Genomic DNA, 8338 nt, shown 5'->3' with positions numbered 1-8338 from the left:
ATTGAATATTTATTTACTAAAAAGCTAAAATGATGATAAAAGATACAAATAGACAAAACACATTATAGGCCATTGATTAGAACTTAGTTTAGCGTGTTACCCACAATGGGAATTTCAAAAGAGAGAGAAAACGAAGTACACAAGAGAAATATACATTTGGGTGAATTTGTCAGCTATGCTGTTCTAACCCTAGCCTTGCCTCAAACTGCCGCTCTTATGGGTCCGAATATAATGATGTAATTACGTGGGGGGTGTTCTCCGGGGATTCTCTGCGTTCAGCTGTTCGATGATGCACTTCTCCTGCGCACCTCCCTGCTCGTCCTCCCGGTGTCAGTGTCCTTTGTGGCTTAGGAGTCTGTTACCTGCTCTGTAGCTCAGAGCTCACAGCATAGGAATGAAACCCTTTAGATACCACGATTCGATGGGAGATGGAGGCTAGGTGTGGAAAGCATGGCCAGCCGTAGAGAATTGCTTATTGAAATTCTCAATTATAGCGGATTTATCGGTGGTGACAATGTTTCCTAGCCTCAAGAGCAGTGGGCAGCTGGGAGGAGGTGCTCTTATTCTCCATGGACTTTACAGTGTCCCAGAACTTTTTTGAGTTAGTACTACAGGATGCAAATTTCTGTTTGAAAAAGCTTGCCTTAGCTTTTCTAACTGCCTGTGTATATTTGTTCCTAACTTCCCTGAAAAGTTGCATATCATGGGGACTATTCGATACTAATGCAGAACGCCACAGGATGTTTTTGTGCTGGTCAAGGGCAGACTGTCTGTGGCCTGAGATTTACCAGGGGCGTGAGGGGCCATAAAACCCCCCACGTCTTCAGACCCACAGATCTCTCCTCCTCTGTTGGGGTTGAGAGATAATCTGTAGGGTTGTGGTCTCCTGTAACCTGACCTGATCAAGACAGTCATGACATAGTGGTGTAATAATGTTAAATGATGCACTGTTTTAAACTTTGTTTTCTATGTCATGTAATTTCCTAAATGTGCAGCAGCTAATGGGGATCCCTAATATTTACAAATACAAATGCTCATTAAAAGGAATGTAAACAAACTTGTGCACAAAATTTGAGATAAGTTAGCTTTTTGTGTGTATGGAACATTCCTAGGATCTTTTATTTCAGCTCATGAAACATGGGACCAACACGTCACATGTTGCGATTATATTTTTGTTCAGTATAGTAAAAATGTGGCTGGTTGGAATTGATCAAGAGATGTATTTGTAAATCCGGATGTTGCAGGACAGCCTGGCCACCACTGGAGGGTACAACATATAGAGTTAGTATTGCCAACCTGCAGGTCTCCTCAAGCCTACTTGACCCACTCACTGACTCTTGCCTTGTGTATTTCCTAAAGCTACTGAGATGGAGTATACAGTAAGGTCCCAAGATGCCAGTGATGTCTTAAAGTTGTGTGTAGCTCCTGTCAATGTGCAGGGGTACGAGGTATTTGAGGTAATGTACGTGCAGGTAGGGGGAAACGTGACTTAGGCAATCAGGATAGAGTAGCAGCAGCGTATGTGAAGAGTGTGTCTGAGTGTGTGTGGCATCAATATGCATGTGTGTGTGTGCTTTGTGTGTGTGAGTGTGTATTTAACCTCTCTGGTACCAGTGGGACGGTAGCATCAACAGCCAGTGAAATTGCAGGGTGCCAAATTCAAAACAACAGAAATCCCATAATTAAAATTTCTCAAACAAGTTTTATACACAATTTTAAAGATAAACTTCTTGTAAATCCAAACACAGTGTCCCGATTTCAAAAAGGCTTTACTGTGAAAGCCCACCATGCGATTATGTTAGGTCAGCGCCTATTCACAGAAAACCAAACAGCAATTTTCCAGCCAAGGAGAAGGCTCACAAAAGTCAGAAATATTGATTAAATTAACCACTAACCTTTGATGATCTTCATCAGATGGCACTCACAGGACTTCATGTTACACAATAAATGTGTGTTTTGTTCAAAAAAGTTAATCTTTATGTCCAAAAACCTCGGTTGAAATTGGCGCGTTATGTACAGTAATCATTGTCTCAAACAAACATCCTGTGAAATTTCAGAGAGCCACATCAAATTACAGAAATACTCATCATAAACATTAATGAAAAATACACGTTTTATACATAGGATTAAAGATAAACGTCTTATTAAACACACCATGTGATTATGTTAGGTCAGAGCCTAGCCACAGAAAACCATACAGACATTTTCCAACCAAGGAGAGGTGTCACAAAAGTCAAAAATAGAGTTAAAATTAATCACTTACCTTTGATGATCTTCATCTGGTGGCACTTCCAGGTCTCCTTGTTCGATAATGTCCCTCTTTATGTCCAAAAACCTTTTGTTGGTGCGTTTAGTTCAGTAATCCAAAGGCACATTGCGCACTCTCAACATCCAGGCGAAAAGTCAAAAAAGTACAATAAAAGTTTGTAGAAACATGTCAAACAATGTTTAAAATCAATCCTCAGGTTGTTTTTGTCATAAATAACCAATCATATTTCAACCGGACAAAAGCTTCGTCAATAGAAAAGGAGAAACAAGAAAGGCGCACTCCCGATCACACGCTGGACTCATGTCTGGAAATTTCTACTGTCCACTCATTGAAAGTGCTGTATCTCCCTCATTTTTCAGAGTAAAAGCCTGAAACAATGCCTAAAGATTGGCCACATGTAGAGATTGTGAACAAGTCTTTGTATGGTGGATAGGCTTTCAATGGAAAACAGCCTTTCAAAATAATAGTACTTCCTGGATGGATTTTCCTCAGGTTTCGCCTGCCATATCTGTTCTGTTATATACACAGACATTATTGTAACAGTTTTGGAAACGTCAGAGTGTTTCCTATCCAAATCTACCAATTATATGCATATCCTAGCTTCTGGGCCAGAGTAGCAGGTAGTTTAATTTGGGCACGCTTTTCATCCAAAATTCTGAATGTTGCCCCCTACCCTAGTGAAGTTAAGGCAGTTATATACAATTCATTATATGTGGGATATGCATGGGTGACCAAGCTGTCTGCTAGTAGTTTGAACCGACACCTTGGTGCATTCAGCATGTCAACACTTCTTAGAAAAACAAGTGTTGATGAAGTCAATCTCTCCTCCACTTTGAGCTATTAGAGATTTTGTCATGGCCGTCGTCGTGGAAATGACCGGACCAAGGTGCAGGGTGGTGAGCGTACATTTTCCTTTATTTATGTAAATGTCGCCAACAAAACAAAGGAAAAAAGGCTGCCTAATTATGATTCCCAATCAGAGACAACGATAGACAGCTGTCCCTGATTTGAGAACCATACCCGGCCAAAACATAGAAAAAGAAAACATAGAAATAAAGAAACTAGAATGCCCACCATAGTCACACCCTGGCCTACCCCCCCAAAGGTGCGGACTCCGGACGCAAAACCTGACTTTAAAGGGGAGGGTCCGGGTGGGCATCCCTTACGGCGGCGGCTCTGGTGTGGGACATAGACCCCCTTGTGCCTCTGGCTCTCCCCACTTTGGTAGTGCCTCTGGTGCGGGGACCCTCGCTGCCGGCCCCGGACTGGGGACACTCGCTGCCGGCCCCGGACTGGGGACCCTCACCGCAGGCCCTGGACTGGCCCGTGGAGCAGGCACAGGACTCACCAGGCTGGGGAGGCCTACTGGAGGCCTGGTTCTTGGAGGAGGCCCAGGATGAACCAGGCTGTGGGGGAGCACTGGAGATCTGGTGTGTATCCATGGCACCACTCTTCCAGGCTGAATGCCCACTTTAGCCTGGCACCTCCAGAGCGCAGGCACAGGACTCACCAGGCTGGGGAGACCTACAGGAGGCCTGGTCCTTGGAGGAGGCACAGGTCGAACCGGGCTGTGGGGGAGCACTGGAGATCTGGTGCTTAGACCTTGCCCGGCACGTGCGGAGCGCAGGCATAGGACGCACCGGAGACACAGTGCACAGAACCGGCACAGGACTCACCGGGCTGGGGAGGCGCACAGGAGGCCTGGTGCGTGGGGCTGGCACAGTCTCCACCAGATGGCTAGCACGCACCTCAGGTGACATTAAACTGAGGACATGCTCCGTAGGGCGAATGTCGTGCCTCATGCACCAACACAACTGCTCTCTCCTAACTCACTCCTCATCAACTCCTTAACTGTCTTCACTCCCCTCCAAGTTCACCTTCTTCTCCCCGACTTGCTCTGGTTCCAACCTTGGCTCCGCCGACCGTCCCGTGTGTACCCGCCAATTTTTTTAAAAAATGTTTTGGGGGGGGGGCTGCCTCTCCTGGCCACGCTGCTTGGACCTTTGGTGGTGGGTAGTTCTGTCATGGCCGTCGTCGTGGAAATGACCGGACCAAGGTGCAGCGTAGTGACCGTACATTTTCCGTTATTTATGTAAATGTCGCCAACAAAACAAGGAAACGACCATGAAGCTTACTAGTCACACCCTGGCCTACCCAAAATAGAGAATAAAATCCTCTCTATGGCCAGGGCGTGACAGATTTGTAGTTATCTGAGGTCCCTCTTTGTGGCACCTGACAACACGACTGAACAGTAGTCCTGGTACAACAAAACTAGAGCCTGTAGGACCTGCCTTGTTGATATTGTTGTGAAAAGTCTGACTTTCTCCCATCTTACATACTGTTGTATCAACATGTTTTGACCATGACAGTTTACAATCCTGGGTTACTCCAAGCAGTTTACTCACCTCAACTTTCCATATTATTTATTGCAAGATTTAGTGGAGATTTAGGGTTTAGTTAATGATTTGTCCCAAATACAATGCTTTTAGTTTTTAAAATATTTAGGACTAACTTATTTCTTGCCACCCATTCTGAAACTAACTGCAGCTCATTGTTAATTGTTGCAGTGATTTGACTCGCTGTTGTAACTGACATGTATAGTGTTGTCATCCGCAGACATAGAGACTCTGGCTTTACTCAAGGCCAGTGTCATGTCACTAGTAAAGATTGAAAAAAGTAAGGGGCCTAGACAGCTGCCCTGGGGAATTCCTGATTCTACCGGGATTATGTTGGACACCCTCTTTTTCCACAATACAGCAAGGGGTGAAAAAGCCATAACAAATCTGCAGACTAACAAAACAGCTCCCACAATGTTTTTATCATCAATTTCTGTAAGTGCCGTGCTTGTTGAATGTCCTTCCCTATAAGCGTGCTGATAGTCTGTCAAATCTTTTTACAGTACAATAGCATTGTATATGGTATATGCTGAAACAGGCTGATTGGTCGGCTAATTGAGCCAGGAAAGGGGGCTTTACTATTCTTGGTTAGCGGAATGACTTTTGCATCCCTCCAAGACTGAGGGCGCACACTTTCTACTATGCTTAGATTGAAGATATGGCAAATAGGAGTGACAATATCGTCCTTTATTATCCTCAGTAATTTCCCATCCAAGTTGTCAGACCCCGGTGGCTTGTCATTGTTAATAGACAAGATTTTATTTTCACCTCTTCCACACTCACTTTACGGAATTCAAAATGACATTGTTTATCTTTCATAATTTGATCAGTTATACTTGGAGGTGTAGTGTCAGAATTTATTGCTGGTATGTCATGCCTAAATTTGCTAATCTTGCCAATGACAAAATAATTCAAGTAATTGGCAATATCAGTGGGTTTTGTAAAGAATGAGCCACCTGATTTAATGAATGATGAATCAAATTTTTTTTAAAGCTTTTTACTATCATTCTTTATTTAATTTATTGGTCCATTAAGTCAGGCAAGCTCAATCAAGCACATATAAAGTATTTAAATTATTTGAAATAGTATTTGAACCCAAGTCTGGTCTGTAGAGTGGGGTAGCCTAACATTGTTGACAAAAGTGGCCTCTCTCCACCAAAAATAAATACAGACTTTAATCTACAATTCATAACTCTTCCAAATATTGCATTATTTATTACAATTCACTAATCCTACTCTGAAATCTGCAAATACCCCTACCACAGTGCATGCCCCTAGGTTACAACAAACCAACAAAAACAGACATATTTTCATCATTCAAAAGAAAAAGCCCTGTAAATACACAAGTGAGTCCAATAATGCAAGACTCTAGTGCTGACATTAATTCAGAAGAACAGTACGCTTTGTAACATAATTAAAAGTGGTCCAGGGGTAGGGAATGCTGCAGGGTGCAATTACTCATAACTGCCAATGTGATAACATGAAAGTCAGGGGATCACTGTATTGTTTAAATTCAAAAACATTTTAAATTAGCACGGCCCTATTCAGAAGGGTTGTATTGTTTCACGCACGTATGCACAGACACAATCACACACACACACACGAATGCACGGATATGTCATGTTCGCGCACACACATGCTCACATTAGCACACATTCTCACCCCCCCAACACACACACAGTACATGCAAACACACATAAATGCACACTCACACACGAAACATACATCCATAAACACACAGATAAAAATTTGCACAAGTACACATCATTGTAGCTATTGCACACCAGTAGTATGTTGATTTTAAAGTGTAAACCCTGTGTGACCTTAAACCACTATATTACAAATGCTCTCTCAGCTGTGCGCTGATTGAAGTCTTGTCGTATTAACCCACGTCTCTAGGGTCAGGTAAGCATATAGTGCCTTCAGAAGGTATTCATACCCCTTGACTTATTTCACATTTTGTTGTCTTACAGGCTGAATTCAAAATGGATTAGGTTTATATTTTTTCTCACCAATCTACACACTATAGCACTTAATAACAAAGTGAAAACGTGTTTTTTGAAGGTTTTGTAAATGTATACAGGAATATCTCATTTACATAAGTATGCAGGCCTAAGTATTCACACCCCTGAGTCAATACTTTGTAGAAGCACCTTTGGCAGCAATTCCAGCTGTGCGTCTTTCTGGGTAAGTCTCTAAGAGCTTTCCACACCTGGATTGTGCAACATTTTCCCATTATTCTTTTCAAAATTCTTCAAGCTCTGTCAACCATTTTCAGGTCTTGCCATAGGTTTTCAAGAAGATTTAAGTCAAAACTATAACTTGGCGACTCAGGAACATTTACTGTCTTCTTGGTAAGCAACTCCCATGTAGATTTGGACTCGTATTTAGGTTATTGTCCTGCTGAATGGTGAATTCATCTCCCGGTGTCTGGTGGAAAGCAGACTGAACCACGATTTTGCCTGTGCTTAGCTCCATTACGTTTCTTGTTTATCCTGAACAAAATCCCCATTACTTGTTAGGACCGACGCTGGAGATGAGAAGCAGGTACGGGGAGTCAACATTTATTCCAGAACAGACAGGTAACAAAACAGGAACAGCGTCAGCACACGGGTAAACAACGACAAACGACAAATAATGCAGAAGCAGGGAACAGAGTGGGAAACCAGACAGATATAGGGGAGCTAATGACAGAGGTGATTGAGTCCAGGTGAGTCCAATAATCGCTGATGCGTGTGACGGGGGGAAGGCAGGTGTGCATAATGATGGTGGCAGGAGTGCGTGATGCTGCAGAGCCTGGCGCCTTCGAGCGCCAGGGAGGGGGAGCGGGAGCAGGCATGACATTACTTAACGATTACAAACATCCCCATAACATGATGCAGCCATCACTATATGGAGAGTGGTACTCAGTAATGTGTTGTATTGGATTTTCCATAAACAAAACACTTTGTATTCAGGACAAAAAGTTAATTTCTTTGCCACATTTTTTGCAGTGTTACTTTAGTGCCTTGTTGCAAACAGGATGCATGTTTTGGAACCTTTTTCCATACGGTCTTCCTTATTTTCACTCTGTCAATTAAGTTATTATTGTGGAGTACTACAATTTGTTGATCCATCCTCAGTTTTCTCCTATCACAGCCATTAAACTCTGCAACTGTTTTAAAGTCACCATTGGCTTCATGGTGAAATCCTTGAGAGGTTTCCTTCCTCTCCAGCAAATTAGTTATGTATTTGTAGTGTCTTAGCATATTGATACATCATCCAAAGTGTAATTAATAACTGCTTAAAGGGATATTCAATGTCTGCATATTATTTTATTTTTACCCATCTTGGAATCGGAAAACCTCCCTGTTCTTTGTGGTTGAATCTGTGTTTGAAATTAACTGCTCGACTGAGGGACCTTACAGATGATTGTATGTGTGTGGTACAGAGTTGAAGTAGTCATTCAGAAATCATGTTAAACACTATTATCTCACACAGAAATAGTCCATGCAACTTATTATGTGACTTGTTAAGCAAATTTTTACTCCTGAACTTATATAAGCTTGCCAGAACAAAGGGGTTGAATACTTATTGACTCAAGACTGTTATCATTTTTAATTAATTGTCATGCCCTGGCCTTAGTATTCTGTGTTTCCGTTATTATTTTGGTTAGGCCAGGGTGCGACATGGG

The sequence above is a fragment of the Oncorhynchus tshawytscha genome, linkage group LG03 (assembly GCF_018296145.1).
Source record: "Oncorhynchus tshawytscha isolate Ot180627B linkage group LG03, Otsh_v2.0, whole genome shotgun sequence".
Lineage (NCBI taxonomy): Eukaryota > Metazoa > Chordata > Actinopteri > Salmoniformes > Salmonidae > Oncorhynchus > Oncorhynchus tshawytscha.
The sequence above is the reverse complement of the archived record's forward strand: the minus strand, read 5'-3'. Positions refer to the sequence as shown.